At 38.6% G+C, this 25,742-nt stretch overlaps 1 pseudogene; it reads left to right on the top strand.

The window, feature by feature from the left end:
• The first annotated feature begins 6,588 nt into the window (after positions 1–6,588).
• Positions 6,589–10,831, top strand: LOC105079290 (rhomboid domain-containing protein 3 pseudogene; annotated as a pseudogene).
• Positions 10,832–25,742: the final 14,911 nt, after the last annotated feature.

The following is a 25,742-nucleotide window of genomic DNA, read 5'->3' as shown; positions in this document are numbered from 1 at the left end:
TTCACATCATTTTTTTTTAAGCTTCCACATATGAGTGATACCATATGGCATTTTTCTTTCTCTTCCTGGTTACTTCACTTGGCCATATAAAAAATTTCATTACGTACTTGTAGATGAGTGAATGTGAAGAACCTATGAGGAACGCACATTTCTTAATCATGAAGCAATTTGGAAGATTAAAGGGGTTGGAGAAAGATATTGAGATACCGAATTGCACACAAGGCAGGTGCCATGGAGGAGGCAAAGAAGCAGGGCAAGTGTTGGCAAAGTGAGGCAACAGTGGGTATACAGGCTATTCAGATAAAACTGAAATCTCTGGTTAGTGCTACAAAGTCAGTCACCTCCTGACTTTATACTTTTCCCTTTATCAGCATATCTTGGTTTTATTCCCAGAAAGAATTAGCTCAGCACACATTCATTAAGTGGCTTATGTAAGCCAGGCACAGTGATAGAAGGGACTGGAGTCTGAAGATGTCAGAAATAATCTGGGGATGTTATTTTAATCTTTGATAATTAAAGCTAAAGTGGTCATTGAGATTTTCTAGCCCATCATTTTCCAAACCATGTGTCTTCGTTTGGATTTTTCCTGAAACAGACCCTGAGACAAAAATCCAAAACTAAGTATTTTATTTGAGAAGTACTATCAACAGTGGCAGGAGATGGAGAAGACAGACAAAGAAGGAAGGTGGACAATTAAGAGTGATGGAGTTAATTATCCTACGGAAACTTTCAGATGACACTGAAAAACTTCTCTTGGATGTTGGTTGAGGCTGATTCCAGGGAGCTAAATTCCATGATAGTCATAGCTTGCAATATAAGCAGGAAAAGTGTGCGTTGGAAGAAAGCACCCCCCCCTCCCCGGCAAAGAAATGTGGGCGATGGGATTCAGGTGTGGGATTGACTTGCATGGAAAGACTAAGGTGAGAAGATATGGACAGGCCAACATGATGATCTTTAAATATGTGTTAAGTAGGTGTTAATTTATAAAAAGTACTTAATAGTCTAAAATATTTTGGAAAAAGCTAGGGTAAATTCCAAGACTTTTATTTTTCTATCATTTGTGATTGTGTAGCTTCAGCATAGAAACACAGTGATATGCTGGAGCTGGCTCTTACCGGTTGGTGAGAGTTAATTGCCAAATATTCAGAAATTGTATGAGTCAGTTATTAAGCTGTTGGTAGCTTGACATTGGGCACTGTGGGAATATTTACACCACAGAAATTGGCAGCTGTCATAAATCAGCCTTCATCACTCCCAGAGCCTGTTTATCAGCACATCATCAAAGTCATGCAGATTTTCTCAAACTATTTAGACCATCAAACTCTTAAATGATGGGAACATTGTATGGAATCAGGCTGCTGTGTGGACTTCACTGACCAAATCCTATTGCTTCTTTTTACAAATGAGGAAAATTAAGTCCATATTGATAGTAATTTGTTCATTAAAAACATTTCCGTTGTACGTAGAAAGGGGTGAAGCAAAGTGGACCCAAATTATGTGGTTTGCAGTTATTAATAACCCTGTTAATAATGTCTTCATTGTTTTTGACAATTTATGTAATAGCTTTTATTCCTTTAGCTTTGTTTCCTGAAACAAGACTTTGGAATATAGAAGTGACCCCAGACAGGCTATTAAACAGCCTTGGTCCTCTCCTCAGAAGGGTCTCTCTGGTAAGATAAGCCCCTTATCCAGTCCTCTATGGAATCTCCAATCATGTAGGAGTTCCTTGAAGGCTAGAGGTTGGCTTAAAAACAAAACAATAAAAATTAAACTGAAAGAGGCATTTCATTAATAACTTTATTAAACATATTGGAGTGTGAGCAGACTATCCCTCAAAGAGCACAGACCAAAATGAAGACAGCGGTGCTCTAGATACTCCATCCCAGCCACTCCTTGGTTATAGCCCATTATGATGTCCAGGCTCCCGACACTGACTGGAGCCCTGGAAAATGGAGCTGAGGTCAGAAGAGAAATAAAAGCTCTGTTATCAGATAGGATCTGCTTCACTCTTTATTTTGAAGTGTGATTTTTTAAGGAAGCTTAATTACACTTTGCATTGTCAATTAGGTAGGTTAGTTGTGAAGCAGAACTTAAGATACTGGAAATAGAAATAAAAACAGTAGTGAATATTTTGAAATCTTTCAGAGTTTATACAGCCCTTTCACCTTTATGATCACCACCAATTGTAAATTTAAAAGTTAACCATGGAGACAAGTAATACAGGTACTCCAGTAATGTCCTTAAACCCAACGAGTTCAAGTAATTTGGGGGGGTTTAATTGAAATATAGTTGTTTTACAATGTTGTGACAGTATAAATTCTAATAATGTTTAAGCTCATGCCTCTGGGAAGGTCACTAACATGTATCTTGTATTTATTTAAGCTTCTGCCTATATTTCCTGTGTACTCAGTTCTGAAGGTTGGCAAATTTCAATACTCACATAGTCTTTCCTGTAGATACTATCTCACAAAATGAGGCTTAGAAAATTTAATTATTTTTCTGCCAATTTGTAGAATGAAGCAGCAGGTTTCAAACCCAGCTTCTGATTCCAAAAGCCTAATGTCACAGTCTCCAGTGTAGATAAGCTTTAGGATGCAAAGCTAAAAATCTAATACCTTGATTTAATTAAAGATCTTCTGTAGAATTACTCTGTTGTGCACACTGCAGGAATAAACCTCTCTGGTTCATGCACTAATGTAAAATGTAACTGTGTTTGTAAATTGGCCTCCACCACTCACCAGGAGGTTGGATTTCTACAATACTTTACCTGTGATGTACTTAACAGTCAATTGTAACAAATCTTGGATATCAATTATAAAATCAAGAAAAAAGCTTTTTCAATTTAAATTCTATGTGTGTGTATTTCAGTACAGAGTAATCAATTATATAAAATGACAACAACTGCAATATAGCCAGCTATACATGAGAGCATATGCTTGTTCAGTTAGCATTCAGTGTCACATTCTACATATAAGGAGTCCCTCTGTTTGAACAAATAATTATATAAAAAATATGCTGAGAAAGATCTACACACAAAAAATGTTTTTACATAGGATTTTCCTTTCCATTAAAAATCATGAGATTCCCCCCCCCCCAATAGGCTTGGAAATCATACATATAAGTTGAAAAATATGAGAGGACAGAACCAGACTTGGTAGAAATTTCCATCAATAAATTGAAAGACACAAAATAAATTCTGACATATTATTGAGTTATAGAAATGACCACTGAAGAAATGGCCAGGGTGCTAGAGAACTAAAAGATGATTTTACTAAAGAGATATTTTCTTTATGAAGTTTTCCTAGAGATACTATTTAATTAGAATTACTATGGCTGAAATTATAGATGAGAAATTGTTTTAATGGTTTATAGTCATTTCATTTTATTTTGGCAAATGAGTGAAATCAGTCCTTTTGGAAAGAGAAAATACAAACCTTTTAATGTATCACCTGGCCATTAGTAAGTTTTCATATTATGAAAGGATGGTATGGTTCAGCTGGCAAAGCAAAAGCTTGGTATCAGAGAGAGCTGTGTTTCCGTGTGAGCTCTATCACTTATTAAATGTGTGATTCTAAAGCTGTTTCAAATTATTTTTGCCAAAATGCAAAATAAAACCAAACAAATAAGTGAATAAATTTAAAAATGCATATTGGCTTCAAAAATTTTACAACCATCAAGTCATTCAAATGTAGAGTCAGAAGAGTCTTGTGGATTACTGAGGAAGCAAACTAGCACTTTGCTGACAGGGCACAGGTGGGCAATGAGGTGGTTTTCTTTCACTCTGTCAGCATCCCATTCCTGTTCCCATTTTAGTATCTTCTCACCGGAAACTGCCGCCTTAGATTCCAAGGACATGTTTTCTTCCTTCATCATCTCCCCTTAGCTGTGAATACTCAAGTGTTTGGAAGAAACAGATTGCATAAGAATAGTACAGTCGATTCCCACAGTAGGTCGGTCATGGATAATGGAGGAGAAACGTGATAATTAGCTTTCTTAAAATCAGGGACTTTAACTTTTTCTTTTTATTCTCCTTTGTGAAAAGGGACAAAAGAGATTTTTAAATTTTACTTACATGTGTTGTGTCTTTGTATATGTGTGTGTGGCTTGTGTGTGTGTGTCACTGTGAAGTAGTTGGATTTTGTCAGGTGACCACTATATAAAAATGAATTATAATCATATGAAGCAGGAGAGTGAGTGAGAAGTTTGACTTGCTTTTTAAAATGTTTTTGATGATTTCATCACTCTTTATTAAAGTTTCCATCTTTGCAATTTCACAGTAAGATAATCAAATACAAAGTTTTAAATACTGAATTTTTCTTTCATATTTTTACAGTGGGGGGAAAGTAGCTGTTAAATGCTGTGAAAGTGCAGTGAAGTCCACAGAAATGGTTTTCCCCACTAAATACTGAGTACTAGCATTTAAACTGCATGAAACTGCAGAGAAACAGTTAAGTTTACAAGTAGTTGTGTTCTGGGTTGTTGACAGTCCCTTTTTTTTTTTTTTTGTTACTTTGTTTTTTCCTTTTTATGAAGTTACTGGTATCTGGTTAGTTTGTAGATTTCAGAATTGGGAAGTATATTTGTAAACCTCAGGAAAGCAAAGAAGAAACTTAATCAGCACACATACATACACACAATTCAAGTTTATTTATAGATTTCTCCAAATTTTTGTCATTTTTCTTGAATTGTAGTTGACAAATTAGTTAAGCCATATAAAACTGTCATTTTTGTAAGTTAAAAATAATAAAAAATTAGAAATTTCATATGATTCAATCAAAAAGTTAAAACACACGGCTGTTTTAAGGATACACCTCAATATATAAGCCATTCTTTTTTTTTTCTGATGTATTACTTGTTTTTTATTGAAGTGTTGTTAATTTACAATGCTAGTTTCAGCTGCATAGCAAAGCGATTCAGTTATACATATACATACATTTTTTTTCAGATTCTTTTCCGTTACAGTTCATGATAAGAAATTGAATATAGTTCCCTGTGTTATACAGTAGGTCCTTGTTATTTATCTATTTTATATATAGTAATGTTAATCTGTTAATCCCAATGAGCCTTTCTTTCTGGATGGAGTTCCATAAAACCTGATTAATATAATATATACAATTTCAGGCCATTTTATTTAATTGTAAAACTAGTACTGCTACAACAAATATTTAATGCTTATCATGTGCCAGAATTAGGAAACACTATTTAACAGAGTAGACAATATACCTACTCTCATAAATTTTACTTGCTAGCAGATAAAATTTTAAGATATATAGGTAAAAACTATAAAATAAAATAAAAAGTGGTAAGGACAAAAATAAATCCAGGATGAGGACTTTTTGTGAGAGTGGGATTGCAGTTAAAGGGGGAAGCCTGGGAATGTCTCAAGAAAAAAATGAAACCTTAAGGGAAGGGAAAGGCATGCCATGTCAATGTCTGCAGAGAAACAGCAGCCCTTAGGCACTGCAGGAGGTCAGTGCAGGGGTCAGCGAGGCTGCAGTGCATGCTCAGAGGCACTGATTGCCGGCCACTCAGCTTGTTGCTCCAGGGCCCTCAGCTCCCACTGGGTTTCCTCTTTCAGCTTCTCTCAGTCCTGGACCAGGACCTCCATTGAGAACAGTACCAGCTTTTTCTGCAGGTCACACTCATTACTGAAGTCAGAGACAGTGAGAAATAGACAGGGTCTCAGTTTGTTCACACATGTCCAGTTTGGTTTTGCAGGTTTGGGCTTGTTCTTGAGGGCTCTACTTTTCCTTGCTCACCTTCTTTCCCTTCCAGCATTCTCACTGACTGCCAGCCCTGGTGTCCTGGTGGGACAGTAGGCTCACCATCAGGTTCAGAAGTAGTAGCCTTCCATAGACTCCTTCACCAGAGCCCGTAATTGGGAAAGGTCTAATGCCTGAAATAAAGTCCATATTCCCTATCACTAGTACTGGTTTTGCTTCTTTGACTCTAATAAGGACACTATATAATGAAAAAGAATATGAAAAGGAATATATGTATGTATATGTATGACTGAACTATTATGTTGTACACCAGAGATTGACACGTTATAAACTGACTATATTTCATTTTTAAAACTTTCTAAAAAAGACTATTCAAACTTTAACATCTAATAGGCCCCTCAATCATCCATAGGGAGTGAATGTAGATAAAAGAGAGAAGGGATCTCAGGGTACTTCCAAGTTTTAGGTCAGACAATGCAGAGATCCACCAAGGAAACTTAGAAGAGCCAAAATGTGGGGAGAAATTCATGTGAGTATGGGAACCTGAAAAACCGCATGAAACCAACACACAAAGAAAAAGGTGATTTAAGGAAGAGAAAGCAATCATTTGCTTTTTCTCCCCAGGACTGATGAATTACTTCATTGGGAAAATGGACCACAGTGTTTCATCAGAGTTGCTTACCTGCATGAAATAAAGAATGTATAGCAAGTCCAAACTTAGAGCTTTATTCAGTGGTAGAAATTTGTAACATGTATTTTCATGTTACTTTATTGGGTTGGATTGCAATCTGATGTTTGATGCAAAAATCAAATATGTGGTGAACATTTCTCTCCATGTTTCTATGGATATTTCACTGATGTTGAGTATCACCTTGAAATTCTTATTTATTGAGTTCACAGGTCAGTGGAAAAGCTTGCCTAGGATTAAGGAAAAAAAGTGGCTGTATTGAAAAAGCCATCTTCAGTTTCTCTTCTGCTCCTGAGCTCCTTGTTTACTAGTAAATGAAGACCCCAACAACTCAAGCCACATGAAATATCAATAACCATCTGCCAGTTGCTCTTACACATAAGGAGCGGATTCAGAGAGGGAGCTATTATTTCCTGTTCCCCAGATGAGTCACTTAACCTCTCTTTACCCTTTAAATATAGGAATACATTTTTAATTGGCACAGCTTATGGAGCTAATGTAAATATTAGTGAGATGACGTCTGCAAAGCAATCTGAATGTCACACAAGAAAAGATGAAAGCTGATTCTTCCTGTAGGTTTGCATGTATTAGGGATGAAGATAGTTTTTTTGGACTGCAAAAGAGAACCAAATGATATATTTTTGCCCAAAGGATTAAGGAATAGGGGCTGTATTCTTTGAGAAATATCTAGTGAATAGCTGATGCTTTCACTGGGCATATACATTATCTTAAAGGTGCACATGGAATCCTTAACGGCCGTAAACCTGAGGATCCGGAGCTTTGGAAACAGCTTTCTTCCTCTTGTGGCTGGTGGCACACTTTATAGCACGCTACCCAGGTACTATGCCTGAGTCATTCTAGTTCTTTCCTTCTGCATCCACCACATTCTGTCCCTCTCCAGATGTTACCTACTCTTTCTCCTCAGCTTCTTGCCGATCACCAACTGCCACATGGATGCTGTTTAACCTCAGACCAACTAGTCTTTCAAGTTGGCTAACGTGGTCATCTGCCATCCAATCTCCTGGCCTATAGCCTTGTATTTTTTTATTCCATCCTCAATATGCATGGCGTACACAGTCTACCTTGCCTGGTCCCTGCTTCCTTTATCCCAGTCCTATGCCTGTCACTCCTGAAACAGAACATTTGCTCCACACATGCTGAATTACTCAGTGCTGTTTTGCATGTCTGGCTCTTGAATATTTATTATCTGAGACACCTCTCCATTCTACTCGTGGGGCAGCAGAGTATAACAGACAGAGATTTTTGGCTTGTATTCAAATCCAACTTGCCATTACATGACCTTGGGCAAAATTCTAAACTTTTCTATGGCTCAGTTTGTTACCTGTGAAGTTGAGAAAATGGCACCTACTGTCATGAGTGGTTGTCATGAGGTTTAAGTGAGATGATTACTTTTTGTAAAGCGCTTAACACAGTGCTCAGCACCTAGCAAGCAGTCGGGAATGCTAACTATTGTTGTTATGTTTTGGCCAATTCCAACTTACACACTGTGTGAATCAAAATTTGCTTATTTCTTTTCTGGGAAACATTTCAACCATCTGTATTCCTCTAACTTCAGGAATTAATCACTTTTTTGCTATAATTTTCTACATTGTAGATAATACTGATGATTGAAATGACTTGTTTATGTATCTGTCTAGTTCATGGGACTGTGAAAACATTTATCCAACCTTGTTTCTTGGTCTAGATCCTCACACATAAGAGGTAATTCATAAATATGTATTGAAGGGGTGAATGACGAGTGAGATCAGTGAAAAGTCCAGAGGGATAAGAAAGGAGCCGTCCTCTTTATTCCTGGAGAATATGTATGTGGTCTCAAAGTCTTTGTGGAAAAAAAATGAACTTTCTGATACATGTGGATGTTCTCTTTTGTGTTCTGGTTTTAATTGTTTGTGGAGAACAGCTCTTTTCAGTTTTTTCCTGGAGAAACTCCTCCCCTTATTCCAGCTTATTTCTTCATTAGCCCACGGAGCTAAAGTGGTTTATTCAGCCCCTGGCCCAGAGAGCTTGTGGTAGATGCAGCTTAGCACACTCAAGGGGGAAGATTTACATCCCAGTGTGTAGGGAATTTCTCAGTTATTACTCAGGAATGAATATGAGAAGGAAATCAATTATTATTTTTAAGCTGCATTTCCTAACCACAACAATAACAATAACAGTCTTTGTTATTTGAACATGTTTTAAATTTAAAGTGGATAGCGGGGAAGGGACCCGGGCTTAGAACAACTGTCTGCAGAGGAGGGGGTGGCACGCCTGAGTGTGAGCAGAATGAGCTCGGAATGCTCAGACCCCCGGCAGGCAGCTAGAGTACCGACTCCCAGCTGGAGTCCCCACCCGGCCTTCTAGGGGCGGAGGGTGCATGCGGCAATGGGGAAGCTGAGGCCCAAAGAATTTGGGTACACAGTCACAACGCTGAGTCCCTCCCACACTCTGGCACCTCCACTGTCTCCACCACCCAGAAAAGTCTTTCTCGTCCTTATTTTTCCATTCTGTCCTCCCTGCTTCCTAATAAGCACACAGCCCCAAGACCACCTCTGACTAGCTTCCTAATAAGCACACAGCCCCAAGACCACCTCTGACTACCTTCAGCCAAGCCCTGCATGCCCGAGGCCCCCGGGCCTGCTGTTCCTGGCGCTACCTCTTGCTTCCTCCATCCTGATGCTGCTAACGAGCAGCCTCTGGTTGCTGGGGGCTGGTCCCAGCCTGGTCCTGGCCCCAGAGCTGCTACTGGACCCTTGGCGGGCTCACCGGCTGCTGACACACGTGCTGGGCCACACGGCCCTACCCGGCCTGCTCCTGAGCCCGCTGCTCCTGCCCACGCTGGGCTGGCAGCAAGAATGCCACCTGGGCACACTGAGATTCCTGCACACCTCCGCCCCGCTCACCCTGGCCTCTAGGGTGATGGCTATGCTGCTGGTAGGCCTCTGGGTGTCCAGTGCAGCTGGTGGCTGTGGATACATGCCTGTCCACCTGGCCCTGCTGGTGGGGCAGGGTTACCACCCTAGACGGCCCTGGGGGACACGGCCACCTTGGCTCCTGCCATGGCCGCTGCTCACCCTGACACCACTTCTCAGCCCTGAGCCACCTTTCCTGCAGCTCTTCTGTGGCCTCCTTGCTGGCCTGGCTTATGCAGCTGGGGCCTTCCGGTGGTTGGAGCTCTCCGAGTGGTGGCTGCGGACACTGCAGGAGGGTGTCCTGTGCAGGGTGCTGGCCACTCCAACTCCTTCCCACCCCAGGCGGCCTGGCTGAGGTGCCTGTCACCCATCCTGCTGGACGCGCAGATGCTGCAGGAAGGGATCCAGGCTGCGCTCCTCGAGGGACCAGCCCAGGGTCCCGAGAGCCCGCTTTAGCTGCCCAGGTCCTCCGTCTCCTCTCCGCGGCTGCAGCAGCTGGAGCGCACGGCTTCCCCACAGAGCAGGCAGTGGTGGCCCTGGCGGCCATAGGCCATGTGGAGAGTGCCATGTCACTGCTGGTCAGTGGGAAGGTGGGCACCCAGGTGCTGGTGACTTGGGAGGGTGGGCCCACTCACCCCAAGGGCCCCAGGCACCCCCAGCACAGGCAGGCCCTCGGGTGAGAAGAGGCCTGGCCTGTGGGCGGGAAGTCTGCTGAGAGTCATGGTGGGGTTCAGGAGTGGCCTCTCCAGCTCCCTGCCCTGGTCCTGTTTAGAGTGAAAACCAGTTCACCTTTCAACCTGGACCTCCTTGGGTGCAAAAATAAATCAAGTGGATATGTATTCAGTTTTCTATAATTAGACCCCCTTGCACAAATTTCTTTATAAATGACATATTAGTGGATCTGTAACATTATTTCTGTAATTTACAAAATGTTAAGTTATTGCCAATTTAAGTAAAAGAACTGCAAATCAATTGCTCACCTGTTTTTAATTCTTACATTCAGTATTTTTACTGTTTCTAAAAATATTTTCTATATGACTTTGGTGCATGCTGAAGGAAATTGCAAAAGCGTATCTCAGATGATAACCGAAAGGCTTAATTAGGAGTTCAGCTTTAGGCATTTTGAAGACTAGTGAATAAGGTTTTCTAAGATATCAATGCTTGACTTTCATGAAGAGTTTTAAAAAGCCATCAGTAATAAGTTTTATTTGATTGCATAATGTAACTCTCCAAGCATTGGAGATATAAATAAGAGTTGAGGGTAGCTTATATCTAGAAGTTTCTTGCTTCTTTCTGACCAGCCTTTAGCAGCTTAAAACAGCAAGTTTCTCTTAAAGGGCAGAGAGTTCTGTTTTCATCCTCCAGACCTCTCAGCCTCCACTCAGCTCAGTGAACCATCTTCCCAGAGGGCTGACAGCTCTTCATCATGAATTTCCAGGTGCATAATGCTGTGTATTATTAAAACAGCTTGTCAGAATGTCCTTATAAAAACATGGTAGTGATGCTCAGTTTCCATCCCAGACTGAGTTATAATTAGAGCCACAGGATACAGTCCAGGTGTATTTAAAATCTGAATAGCTAAAGCAGTACAATGGATGGGATGCCAAGTGGGAACGCCGATGTCTCTGCCAAGGAGTGAGGTTGGTTTGTGTTGTTATGTCTCTCTTCTCTTTTCTTTCTAATAAATAAGCTCTGACTTTTATGAACCCAATACTTTCATTTATAAATATGATGATTGGATCATATTAGCTCTAAAATCTTTTATTTTTTTCAGCTATAACATTCTGTACCCCTCTGTTAGTGACATCAGTAAGGCAAAAATTTAGATCCCAACAGTGAACTGAGGGGATTAAGTGGAAGTAAGTGCTTTTAAGCTCCTTAGAGCATGATTAAGATTTGAAAAAAAATCTAGTCATGCTAAACTAGGACAAGAACTCGTAAAATTTAGTGACAAAAAAGTACTTTTCTTTTTATACTAGAAAAATACCTTGGATTTCATTTAATACTAATATGTTTACATATATTTATATATACACACATACATACAAGCTATTAAAATGTTCCCACAAAAATATGATACAGTAAATATCTTGCCCCAATCAAAGATTGATTTAAAAAAAAAGATACTATGAAATCAAACATCTGGACTCAAGAGTTTGCTCTGTAATTTGGTAAGCATTGTGTTACGTGTTTTATAAACATTATCTCCCTTAATTCTCATGACAACCACAGAAGTAAGTACTATTATTACTTTAACTTTTCAAGGTGATAGGTAACATATAGGACATGTAAATGATAGTGTTTCTGTAGTAAAATTTGCTTTCCTTTTTTAGTACTATATACTATTTATATATATATATAGTTTTTTAGTACTATATACTATACTAAAATTTTTTAGTATTTTATAACAATTGTATTAATGTTTCATCTGAAACTAAGAAAGAAAGAATATCCTATCATATGCTTTAAGACATAATCACTGCCCTCAGGGATTACATTTAGAAAGATAAATTCTTAGCAAATCACTTGAGAACTATACAACAAAGTGGTTATGTGCTGTATAAAGTCAGACATCTGGGGTGGATGGTGCAGCTTAGTGGCAGAGTGCATGCCTAGCATACACAAGGTCCTGGGTTCAATCCCCAGCACCTACAATCAGTCAATCAATACCTAATTATCCCCCCCCAAATTTAAAGTTAAACCTCTGGATTCACATTTGATCATTTGGTAATCTGATAAATAATAATAGTCCCCTGATGACCATTTTCATTATCTGATTTATATTTTAATTTTGAATATTTTGTTGTAAGCAGTAAATTGTTATTAATAATAAACTTTATTTAGAGATTCATCAAAATGTAGTAATAAGAAGACAGAAAGATTTAAAAAAATTGAATTTCAGATTCTAACTCTGCCACTTATACCCATGTAACTAGGGAAAGAATATGAAGGCATATACTACCCTAATTTACAAATGAGAAACAGCCTCGGAGAGGTAAAACGGAGCAGTATAAATTATAGACGAGTAAGTGCGGAGTTGGAATCTGAAGTCCAGATTTCAAAGGATCTTTCTGTCTTCAAAGTCCTCCTACTTTCTAATTAAACTACAAAGATAGGGGATACAAGATTTTGAAGAACAAAGTTGATCCTCCAAAATTACTGAGGATTTTGTGAGAACTTACCTTGCTGAAGGAAGCCATGAAGTGAGGGATTAATACTTTTTCAATTCTGCAGCATCCAGATCTCTGTCCTCAGCAAAAACAATACATGGCAGTTTTGTCCTAGTGCAGAGTAAAATGCATTTTTTTAAAAAAAAATCCCTGTTCAGGAAATGGAATTAGCAAATGCATAACAGTTTCTTGTACTACTTATTTTTCATCTTCCAAGAAGTGGCCTGTCATACACTGCATAATATTTTTATGTACTATGGACACAACTCCCAGTCATTTTTGCTACTGTTTAGATAATAAGATTTATTAGGGTGTTTTTTCAGTCCCTGCTGGCAGATTACATATGCTTACTGAATTGGTGCTTTCGAAGAATTTCAGGCATGGGCCACATTATACTCAAATAAAGATATTAAGGCACTACGTTAGAAAATTCCCCAAGCTCTGAGTGGCAGCAACTTAGTTCCTTAAAGCAAACTTTAGCTCCATTCCTTTAAATAGAGTGTCAAAATAGAGTTACTTGTCAGTGGAAAAAAGTTTCAAGAATCTTTGCAGACATATGACAAGATGGATGATATGTCTTGCAGGTGGATGATGATCAGGTTTTTTGTGTCAAGAAAGCAGACAACAAAGGTAATTGCATTTTAGGAAAATTCAGATAGAAAAAGTGTCTTTGCCTTTATGAGCATGATTAATTAAATTTATTAGCCAAGTTGAAAAATACTTGGCACCTTTTGTTTCTATAACGTAGCTTAAAAGTTGGTTTTTAGAAATTAGCATAGTTCTGGGAAGTCGACATATCATATTCTTCTGGCTTTAATAACCAGTATCTTAGAGGTGGGAGGTGGAAGGCAAGAGGGGACACAGTCATTACAAGATCTGACTCTTAATTATTTGTATTAAAAATATTTTTATCCTTAGATAAAACTTGAGCCTTTAAACATTCAGTTTATTTTTTAAAAAGAGGTTGAGAAGTTTGCAGAAATTATATAGAAAATTAGGAAAAATTTTACTGTATCATTTATTTGTTCATTCAACAAATACTTGCTGTGAGCTGGCTACACGTCCTGCTACGTGGCAGTCATGTGTGTTACAGACTCTCCTTCTACTTACCCTTATCGTTCCAAGCTAAACTGTTACCAAAGGCCTTCTCTGATGCCTGTACTTGGCATGACAACTGCAGTGCATTCTGGTAAAGCCTTTAATACTCAATCATGCATTTTACTGTTACTGCTACGTAATGTCCATCTTTCCCAACCGTCTGTAAGCTTGCAGAGATCAGAAGCTGTATCTGTTCTGTTAATTATTTTAATTCCAGTGCTCAAAGCAGGAGCTCAGTTTTTTGGGGCTTTTTTGAATATGTTAAAAAGGCATACAAGCAAACAATGAAAATGTGAGTATTAAATTTAATGCCCATTTTGTTAGGAAGTACAATGGACATACAAGATAGGCAAAACCTGGGTGTCTGGAAATGTCAAAATCATGGGGGAGGGAACTCTGAGATAAGATTTACTTGTTTCTGAGGGAAAAAAGGTAGGGGAGATGTAACAGGAAGTGAAAGAAAAGAAAATCTGCCAGCAGAGCATGTTTGGAAAACTACAAACTGGAGTAGGAAGAGTGAGGTGTAGAGTGCCAGGAAATGATTTCAGATTCCAGACAAGTAGAATATTATATATTTTGTGGGAAGACCTTGAGAAAGTAAGTGGGAGAATGATAGGATCCAATTTTTGTATGAAGAAAACCACTCCTACAGTGGATTGTTGGGTAAATAGCTACTTTTGGCTTCAAATATCCAAACACTATGTGCCTAGAATACACAGACAGTTTAGTCACTTGGATATCTTTGTAGACATCTATGCCCAGAAACTCTTACAGGAATATGCATTTATAATACTGACTGATGTTTAAAACTTCTGATTTTTTTTTTGTATTTTATCTTTTGAATTACTTTTCATATTTTACATTTTACAGACATAAAATATGTATGATTCCTTCTGTTAATCAAATTCATATCACCTGCCTGGAAGCTAGATTTTCCCTTCTCACAGTCATGAGAGAAGGCTTTTGTTTTTGTTTTTGTTTTTGTTTTATCACAATGACTTATGAGGAAATGGTTACTTTTTGGTAAACAACAATATACATCAGAAAGTTAAGTAATACAGTTGTTTAACATTTGGATATTTCCACAGTAATAATTTTCCCCACAAAGTGGCTCTTTTTTTCCCTCTGAAACAGAATAAAATATGAGCAAAAGACATTAAGTATAAAAAATGAGAGTCATGACTCTACCTTAATTTAAATATCAAATCAGAATTATTCACACATTTTATTGAGTGGACAGGAAGAGTGCATTAGCTGTGTGGCAGCTAAGAGTAGGAATGGAACAAATTCATTTGACATTTATTGAGTATTTTATATACACAAGAAAAATGGCAGTTTGTGCCCTTAAAGAGCTTTCAATTGAGTGAGACAAAGAGGAGAAACCTTTGAAACCTGAAGTCATCAGGCAAAGGAAAGGACAGAAAACAGCGTGTCTGACTGTAAGTGGGACTGTGTGTTAGCTTCAGGGGAGCGTTGTGTGTGTGTGTGTGTGTGTGTGTGTGTGTGTGTGTGTGTGTGTGTGTACGTACGTACGTGCTGGCGGAAGGGGAGAGGCTTAAGGAGTCCCAGGAAAGGAGTAAGAGATGAGAATGAAGAGGTGCTTCAGAGACAGCAGTGACGTGAAGCCACCAGAGAGTTTAAACCTGAGGAGGTACACCGTTTAGAGTTGTTCTCAAAGGGTGATGTCACACTTCAATGAGGAGTGGATGAAGCAGAAAGGAGACTAGGGTGAGACATAACTAAAAATGAAAGTTAGGGAATTGGCAGTAAGATTAGTGAAAAATTGACGGATTTGAAAATAATTTCCAAGATAACTCTGGTGATAGATTGGATAAGGTAATATAGGCGGAAAATGGAAGGAAGAGTGATCTAGAGACAGCTTGAATAGTTGGATGGGGGGGTGTGTCATCATCCAAGACCGGAGGACGAATGTTAAGATGAGCGAGTCTGATGTCATGAAAAGCAAAGGATAATAAAGTCTTAGAAGATAACTAAACCAGCCTCCTTTTCAAATACCATAATCTCTTCCATGACAGAGAGACTTTTTGAAGTTCAACAATTACTAACTTTAGTGAAAGTTCTGAACTTGGGAAAACAACAAATCAAAGTGTAGAAGACACTGGAATGCCTTTCAGACAGTACTGTAGGAGTAATGATTGGTAAAAGGCACTATCTCATATTTCACGGAGGTATTTTAAAAATTAGTGAAATTTAAAAGAGCAAACACATCACAGCACATAGATGATTTTGTGTAATTGTCTTCCTCTCTTGCAGCACAGGGGGTTACTTACCAATTGTTTGGTCAGTCCGTTGTCCTGCTGTGTTAATTAGCATTTCTGTGATAAGCAGCACCACAAACGCACACACTCCCCACACTAAGACATGCCTGGGACACGGTGGATTTTCAACAACTACTTGTATGAATGATTTGTGTAACATCGTTCTGACTTAGGTTTCCTTTCATGTATATTTTTGTATGTACACTTTTACGGCATATTCTCATCACAGGAGTGGGTGTGTGGGTGTCGCTGTGTGCTTATTCAGTAAAAGGTCTTCTTTTTTCTGTTTCTTAAAAGTTCTACTGAGGTTTAACTGACGTACAAAGAACTGCATATATATAATAAATACAGTTTTGATGAGTTTGAACATATACATACACTCGTCAAACCAACTCCACAATCAAAGTTATAGACAAATTCACCACCTTCCAAAGTACCCATGTGCCTCCCTCCCCTTTTTTATGGTAAGAGCATCTAACACGAGATCTACTTTCTTAAATTTTAAGTACATTACACATACTGCTGACTACAGGGGTGACGCTGCACAGCAGGTCCCCGGGCCGGATTCTTCCCGCGTAACTGACACTTTACAGCCGCCCGCTGCGCAGCAACTTTTGTCTCTCCTCCCCTCCCCCCAGCGCCTGGTGACCACTGTTCTTGTCTCTGCGTCTATGAGTTTGACTATTTTAGACTTCTCATTTAAGTGACATCATTCAGTATTTGTCCTTCTGTGACTGGCTTATTTCACCTAGCCTAATGCTTTCAATATTCATCCATGTTGCTGCAAATGGCAGGATTACCTTCTCTTCTTTTTTAAGTCTGAATAATATTCATTGTATAAATATACCACTTTTTCTTTGACCATGAACCTATCCTGGACATTTGTGTTGTTTCCACAACTTGGCTATTGTGAATAATGCCGGGAAGTACATGAGAATGCAGTTATCTGTCTTTTTTTTGTTGTTGTTTTTTGTTTTGGATATATATCCCGAGGTGGAGTTGCTGGATCACATGGTAGTTCTATTTTTTGGAGGAACATCCGTACTTTTTTTTCACAATAGCCACACCATGTTACACCCCCACCAACAATGTAGAAGAGTTCAAAATTCTCTGCATTCTAGCCAACATTTGTTATCTTTTTTTTTTTTAAACTATAACAGTCCTCCTTACTGGTGTGAGTAGATAGTTTTGATTTGCATTTCCCTAATGATTAGTGATGTTGAGCACCATTTCTTATACCCATTGGCCATTTGAATGTCTTATTTGGGGAAAAAAAATGTCTATTAAAGGTTCTTTGCCAATTTTTAAATTGGATTATTTGATTTTTTTTTGATGTTGAGTTGCATGAATTCTTTATATGTTTTGCATATTAACCCCTTGTCAGATATGGTTTGCATTTTTTTCTGTTCCTTACATTACTTTTTCATCCTATTGATTATTTCCTTCGCTGTGTAGAAGCTACAGTAATTAAAACTTATGGTACTACCATAAAGACAGACATTTAGAACAAGGAAATAGAACTGACAGCCCAGAACTAAGGCCACATGCATGCAATCAATCGATGTTTGAAAAGAATACACAATGGGAAAAAGACAGTATCTTCAACAAATGATGTTAGAAACACTAGATAACCACATGCAGAAGAATGAAAGTTGATCTCGTCCTACACAATACACAAATAAACTCAGAATTGATTAAAAAGTTAAACATAAGGCATGAAACTATAAAATTCCTAAAGTAAGTCATAGGGGAAAATCTTCTTGACATTGTTCTTGAAAATGATTTCTTGGAAATTACATCAAAAGCACAAGTAACAAAAGCAAAAATGGGCAGGCAGGACTACATCAAATTGAAAGTTTTCTTTTTTTTTTTTTTTAAATGGTTCTCACTTTACTCAAGACTGATAGCTTTAAGAATTATTGCCAGAGTTCTACACATCCTGTTTTTTGTGTTGGTTATTGTTCTTTTAGGTTCCTAGGTCCTGAACAGTGTCTTAATACCACAGTGCTGCCTTCTGTTGCACTGATGACTCATTCTGTGGATGGCATTTTTTGTTAAGGATCTCAGCATGTCCACCTCCCTGACTCATTACCCAATAATTGATTTAAATCTAGGGCAGTACTTCTCCATATTGCTTCTTATCCATTTTGAGAAACAAATCTGTAAGCATGATTGAAAAACTAAATCCCTATATTTTGGTCAATGAGGTTTTCAGTAGTTTTAATGACTGTTAATGTTTCCTACACTGTTATTTGCTTGTGTGCTAGCTTTTAAAATTTATATTGTAAAATTCTTTCATTTCCCTCTATTTCCTTTAATTGAGTAAAACTTGAAATTAAATATTCTTCATTGTTTGCACATATATGATCACAGTCATTCTTTAGTCAGCAAATATTTTTATATCTTTTCAGTTCATGTGAGGAACTCTTCCAGAGCTGGGAATAGAGGCAAGAACTAGCCAGATAATATTTCTGTTCTCTTGGGGCTTATGCTGGAACAAGAATGTCAGGTGGAGATAAATGTTATGAAGTTAATACAGCCAGGTGATAGGATACAGAATAACCAGTGGGAGTCTATCATAGCAGGTTTTTCTAACATGCAGCATGATTTTAACGGAATCCTAAACAATGAGGAGGAGACGGCCATATGACACGTTGGATGGGGAATGAGTGTTTCAGGAAGAACTGAAAGCAAATCCAACGGCACTGAGACAGCAAGTCATGGTGTGTTTTAGGAATGCCTTTATAATGGGAGCCTAACTAGCAAGAAGATAATTAGAAGGAGACAAGTTTAAAGAGGGAAAGATGTGCATCATGCAGGACCTTACAGACCATAGAAAAATAAAAATTTTGACTTATATTGAATGTATTATGAAATATTAGAGAATTTTAAGCAGATATTTACTATAATCGATGTGCATTAACAAAACTATGATGCCTACTTGTGAAGCACAGTTTACAGTGGGACAGCGGCAGAAGCAGGAGGGCCAGCTCGGCGACGTCTGCAACAGTCCCAGTGAGGAGGTCGGTAACCTGGGCTATGCTAGCAACAGGGACGGTGAAGACAACTGACCACATTCCTTAGAAAGAATCCGTAGTATCCACTGAAAGCACAGGAGATGCGTTTACATGCAGATACAAATCAGCAATTTCTCCTAAGTTTGGGGCCGAGCAAATGACTGGCAACATTTACTGCAATAAGAAAAGTACCTCCAAGTCACCCTGAGGAAAGACGTGTAATGTTTGAGGGAGAGTCCTGGGAAACAACCCAGAAGGCCTGAGCTATGGCTGCTACATTTCTTAATAAATAGTGGACTAAGAAGTAAATCATAAAGTCATACGGATCTTAGTTTAATCACGTGAAATCATTTAGGTGGTTGTAAAGTTTACTTCCAACTCTTAAAATTTTACAACATAATGAAACTGAATAAATTACAGACTCCAGCAGCTTTCCCCTTCAAAAGCTCTAAATATATTTATTTTATGTAATTATCTGATTCTTAGAAACTTTAGAAGGTGCTTTTTATATTACAATATATGTTAATGTTCTTTCAAAAATCTCATTCTGTGTTCATGCAAAGTACTATAATATTGAACAATAAATCATTTTCAATTAGTTGTAATATTAACAAAGTAAATCACAGTGTTTTATATTTTCATGTCAAAATGAAAATTTTGCTTATATATTATCCTTCGTTTAATGAAAATATAGGCTGTATATTTCATGTTATTGTTATATAGTGAAACAATGCTAAATTTGATGCTTGGAAGACACATGTGTATACATGTGGATTCAGGTGTAAAGCTACCCACGCACAGAGTTTAAGGCACAATATTTTATCTAGAATATTTAGTCTAAGATGTCATATAATTTTTTCATTTATTTAATTCTAATGTGGATTCTCACTTTGAAAATTTTATAATGAAATGTTGCTATGAAATGTATCTATGAAATAAGTCAAAGTATGAGACAAGTTCATATTCCTGCTACATTCTCGTATCATCAAGGGCAACAATTTAGTGGGGCCATTTGTATTCTTATAATTTCCTTAAGATCACTTTGATATCTATATCAGTTTCCCCAAACTGAAAGTCCAGTCACTTTGTGGTCCATTTTCCTCCCTTCCCCATTCTCCCTTCTGATCCTCCCTCCCCTTGTTTTCTCACTTTGTGAGAACTGTGTCCAGCCTGATCTTCTGCATCTCTGTTCAGGACTCTCCCTTTAAAAGGCGCTAGACTTGACACTGTCCTTGGTACTGAAATTCTAGACATCAAAATGATTTCAGTAGACCCTAAGTAGGATCTGGAGACAGAATCCTATCTTTTGTTTTCTCAAAGAATTAAGAGAATGTTTAAGAAAAATTATATATTTAATTTGGGTGAGGGTTGTTTTCATGATCATGAATATATAAATAATGTTACTTTATCTACTTATTTCATAGTAGCTCCACAGATTGGCACCCAATTTCTCTCTCTTTTGAACGAAATCATATTGTAGAAGATTTTTAAACACTTTAAAGTAGATTAAACTTTTATTATTTGTTAGAAAAATAGTTTACAGCTCCACTTTAACTGAAGCAATTTTTAAAACTACAGTAACAATTGGCTTAGGGAATCGTTTAGCAATGTTTGATCTGTTTTACCTCATCTTGGCTTGTGTTGCTAGACTCCTAAGACTGGTGCTCTGTAGCTACAGTCATCTTAAGTACTGAGTGTGGTTATAGGATTAATGTAACCTTGAAACTTGGGGATGTCTTAAAGGAAGAGAAAACCAAACTGATGGCCAATGAGTTGGGAGATTATGCTATCCCTACACTGTTAAAAGTCATACAGAAAACACACTGATATAGACAGAGCCTTCTTCACAGTTGTAAATTCATAGCACACTAGACTCTTCTCCTAGGAGAGAATTAAACTTTATTTTTATTTTTTCCCATTTTTAACCCTCTTCCAAAGTGTTAATATCACCTTCAACATATGGCTGGTGTTTGGCAGAAAATTCCTCAGTAGGACAAGACAAATCAATCTGCCACTGCAATATTCACCATCTTATTTTAAATGCTACCTGACCGTATACTGAAGCATCTGGAGTTTCACTGAAGATATTTCTGCAGTGAATAGACACAATTATTAAATAATTGAATAGTAAATGGTATTTAATACATTAAAAGAAAATATTTTCCTAGCAGGTAACATTGTTTAGTTTAAGACTGAAGGCAAAGGAATATAATATTACTTAAGGTAGAACCACAGAAAATGGTAATATCCATCTCCTGGGTCACCCAGATCCCTGACACTGATGCTTAAGTGAGATGTCCACAATATGCAACTCAGCAAATTAAAAACATCTTGACCTAAGAAATCATTAAAATCATATGGAATCCTAATAAAAATCACAGTGACATTGATTTTTCAATTAGAATTAGAAGACTGATAAAAATCTCCAATAAGAATACAATTGTGCAAAAGAAAGATGTAAAACATGTTTGTCTATTATCTAAAAGAAATGATGTAGAATATTGGATAATTGATTTATAAATCTATGTGGCATAGCATATTCAAATCACGAACCTTAGACTTGTCCTATTTAAACAGCAGTGAGTATAAATTAGCTAAAAACTAGAGTAACTTGTCAATGCAGAGTGAGTCAAAACTCAAGGTTGTATTTAGAGGAACAAGGTAGGTTTCTTCTTTCTTGAGGTCCAAGATAACAAATATTTTTAAAAATTTTATTTGTAGACAAATTAAAAAGTCATGGAGAAAGCTTAATAAACATTACTTTATCTAATGATTATCAACAACAGTAATGAGGGCATAATTCTTGCCTTCAAGGTCCTTTCATTCTGGCAGTGGGATCAGAGCTTAAGTAGTATTTTAACATGTTGTTTCTCTAGAACAGTGTATTCCAAGATCTTGAGAAAGGAAGGAGCGTAGCACACAGAAGGGGGTACAGCAGGACAATATGGCTGGAACAAGGAGAGAGCGGGGGACATGGTGTAAGTTGAGGCTGAAGAAGCAGATGGGAACCAGACCATGCAAGGACTTGTAGTGGTATCAGCTCTGTCTCTGAGGATAGGATCTAGGGCACTGCATTTATAGCAAGCAGTCCAGCAGTTCTTACCTATGTTTATGTTTGAGAGTGCTGACTCATGGAGGATCCTTGGTAACTGTCTTTAGACACCCAGGCTTTGTGGAGAACCCATCAGTGTGAGGTACAATTAGAGAAGGATCAAAATGTATGCCCACACCTTAGACAACAGAGAATTTCCATAGAGAAACACACTTTAGACAACACTAAATGTGTTCTGTAGATCTGAAATGTGTAAGTTTTGGTGTCCTAGTTCCATGAATTTTAGGAGAGTAAATTTAAAACAAAAGAGGAAGAAAGGAAAGAAAACTGAAAAGAATTAAATAAGGAAAAAAGAGGATGACAGGTAAGTGAGTGATGTCCTAATAACCTGTTCTGAAGAATGCAAAAAGATGACACTTGATCACAAAGCCAAAATCTAAATGACTTTTTTTACTTCTGCTTTACTACCGGGGCATATTTGCTTTCAGTCTCTCACAATGATAAGGCATTTAGATCAAAATACATATTATGGAATGACTGATTTTGTTTTCAGTGTACAAGGCTATTAGCAGATAGGAATCTGCTTCAGGTAGCTGAAAGGGTTTTTTAAAAAAAATGCCTTTATAAAAATTTACTATGTCTACTATCCTACTGAACATATAAAAACTCACCAGTCTTAGAATGGGAAAAATATCCAATTCTAAATTAGTAATTGGGGAAGAATTATTGATGTCCTTTATTGATCTCCTGCTCTGCAGGAACTTTTCACAGCTACCATCCATGTGGCAGGAAAATGTATCTCCTAATAGTACATGTCTTGCTTAGTGGACTGGTGTATTTTTACCAGCTTCTGAATGAGGTGCCATAATCTGATGGATGAAAAGGCAAAATTCAAAACTGTGACATCTCAGTGTCAGCCCAGCATTTATTTTCCACAAGCCAGATGTACAAGAGAGGCAGCTGCCCAGAGGTCTTCAAGCTGGGATGGAAAAATTGTGGATGGGCATCAGGGTCAAGAGGGCCACAAAGAAAAGTCAGTGTACTCTAGGAGTCTTTTTAGTTTACCATGTACAGTGTTTTTACTTAGAATTTTTAAAAAAGGAACAAGTAGGAGAGAAATGGAACTCCGAGATCGCTGTAGGTGGGAGGACAGTGAGTGCCCTGGCTTTCAACTTCAGATCAAAGGGAGAGAACAAGGATGTCGATGCATCTTCTGTATCTTTTGAAGTGGAGGCCTGGCGGGGTGGAGCCCACTGATTTCCTTCAGGAAGAGCTAGCTGACTGCTGAGCGAGAAAAGCTCCTCTACCAACTGTTCTATTCCCTGTGAAAAGAGAAGCAGAGGGAGGCAGACAAGCCTGAGTAACCTGCTTCAGAGAATAAACAACAATGAAATGAAGGAATAACAAAGAAGAGCGGATTCAAATGAGAAAGATCAAGGTTGTGGAGGGGAGAGAATGCTTAGCAAGACCTCAGCAAAAATAAAGAGGCTTTTCAAGAACACCTGATGCCAGAAGAAAACGAAGTCACATACTTAAGACATTCAAGGAAGGAAGAATGTTAAGTTAATCATTTTATGTCCAGCAAAACTGATCTGTAAGTAAAATGGACTCAGACAAACTATGCTTAATATAAAAGAACTCAAGGAACGTTTTTCTCATAAGCTATTCCTGAACAATCTATTAGAGAACAAATTTCAGACAACCAAAATGACTAGAAAGACGAGGGAAAAGAGGACTAAAAAGATGAGGGAGAAAAAAGGATTTAGTGTAGTGAACATTAAATATATAGTTACTGGGACAACTAAGGCTCAAGGGAGATCGAAAAGAGACGGCACTGTGTGTCACACCCACACCCTCTGACAGGGCACCGGCACGCGCACTATTCAAGTGCGGGCAAGGGGAGAGCGTAACCAAGAAGACGTGGTTCTGACTGTTTCCAGTATGTTGGCAGTGGTGTTACTGTCGTAATTTTGAGACCATTGTGTGTATGATGCAGGCAGGGTAAGGCATACATAATTATGAAATATTCTAATTCTACCCTCCCCTCTGTCCTTGAGGATGTGATTCCCAGGATTGAAGAAAGGAGAGGTGTGATACAAAGAGATTAAGTAAAATCCTAATGTAAATTGGAATTATCAGTAGGAGCAGAGGGTGCTGTCCTCTTGGTTTCTGGCTGAGGGGTGTGTGTCATAAAACCTATTTCTTTGTAATCAAAACAGTAGTAATGTGCATGCAACCCTAGCACCCGGATAGTGCTCATGAAATACCATTTCCCTATTTTTTTTTTTTTTAATTTCAAATAAAAGGCCTTGGAGAAAAGCTGATTCCAGGTCTGGAGCAGAAAATGTCCAAGATGAATCTGGTACATCTTGTCATACAGAAAGCAAGGGACCTCTCAGGGACAACTAGGGTTGTATCAAAAAGACTCAAGAACTGCCCTGAAGAAGCTCTTACTGGCGTGGGATGATGGAATGGGACAAGGTGAGCTTCAAAAAAAATAATACTTATAAATGACTGCAACCCATCAAACATGTCCAATCCAAGAGTTCATAATGATACAGAAAAAGAATTCATTGGTCTCCTTCTGAGGATGACAAAGAACCAATTCATTCTCTTGAAAACTGGTGACTCAAGGGAAAGAATGAAGCATGGGTCCTGCCTTTCCTGTACGACCTGGATCACTGAGCAACAAAGAGTAAAGGAGGGGAAGCATCTCTGTCTAAAAGTCTCTTGCCAGTTGATAAATGAAAAAGAGCGAATAGCGTTGGAATGTTGCCCCCTGCAGCCCCAGTGAATTTAGGGATGAGCTGACAAGAGCACCAACAGCTGCTGAGACAGAAAGAGGGACCACCTGACATTCTGTGCGGCCGGGCGAAAGCGCACAAGCCCACTGAGGAGCTGGCCAAAGGGACTGAAACCAGGTCTGACGCCGCCTCCGGGTCCAGCTGCCCACCTCCACAGAGGACCAAGGACAGAGGCGCACACTGAAGGTACCTGCAGATAAAGTCAGCAAAATCCAGACCAGGAAACTCTACCAGCCAAATGGCGTTCCTTCAACAAATAGCTTGTAAGGAAAAGAAAGGGTCAGGGGTAACCATAAATCTGATCTCTTCCTCCACTCATAATCCCCGTCTCCTTGGCTGGCCACTCAGCTGACATGTCAGAGTGCTTCCCTGACTCCCTGTTGTGGGTTGAATTGTGTCCCCAAAAAAGACAGGTTCAAGGTTTAAGCCCCAGGACCTGGGAATGTGACCCTATTTGGAAACAAGCTCTTTGAAGATGCAATCACATTAGGATGGGTCATACTGGATTAGGGTGGGCCCTCAGCCAGTAACTTCTAATTAGAAGAGGGAAATCTGTCCCCGGAAAGGTGAATGCCATGCAAAGATCATGGAGTTACGTGGCCCCAAGCCAAAGAAGGCCGGGGGCCACCAAAAGCTGGAAAAGCAGGCAGACTCTCCCCTCCAGCCTTCAGAGAGAGCAGTGACCCCTTGACTGCAGACTTTTAGCTTCTACAACTTCGACAGAATACATCCCTATTGTTTTAAGTCATATAGCTTGCGGTACTTTGTCATAACAGCTCCAGAAAACTGACGCACCCTGGATTAGGTGGCTTTCCCTGTGTTCTCCATTACAGTCTCCCCTCTTCCCTCCTTTATACCAGTGATTGTGATCAGTAATTATCCTTATTTCTGTGTTCTGTTCACTGCCCATCTCACTCATTAGATTCCTAGGGAGCCCTCTGAAGGCAGAGGCCTCACCTGCCTTGTTTTCTGCTATATTTCTAGTGCCTAGTCCAATGC

Source organism: Camelus bactrianus, chromosome 2, assembly GCF_048773025.1.
Source record: "Camelus bactrianus isolate YW-2024 breed Bactrian camel chromosome 2, ASM4877302v1, whole genome shotgun sequence".
Lineage (NCBI taxonomy): Eukaryota > Metazoa > Chordata > Mammalia > Artiodactyla > Camelidae > Camelus > Camelus bactrianus.
Note: the sequence above shows the minus strand (reverse complement) of the source record. Positions and strands in the feature narration are given on the sequence as shown.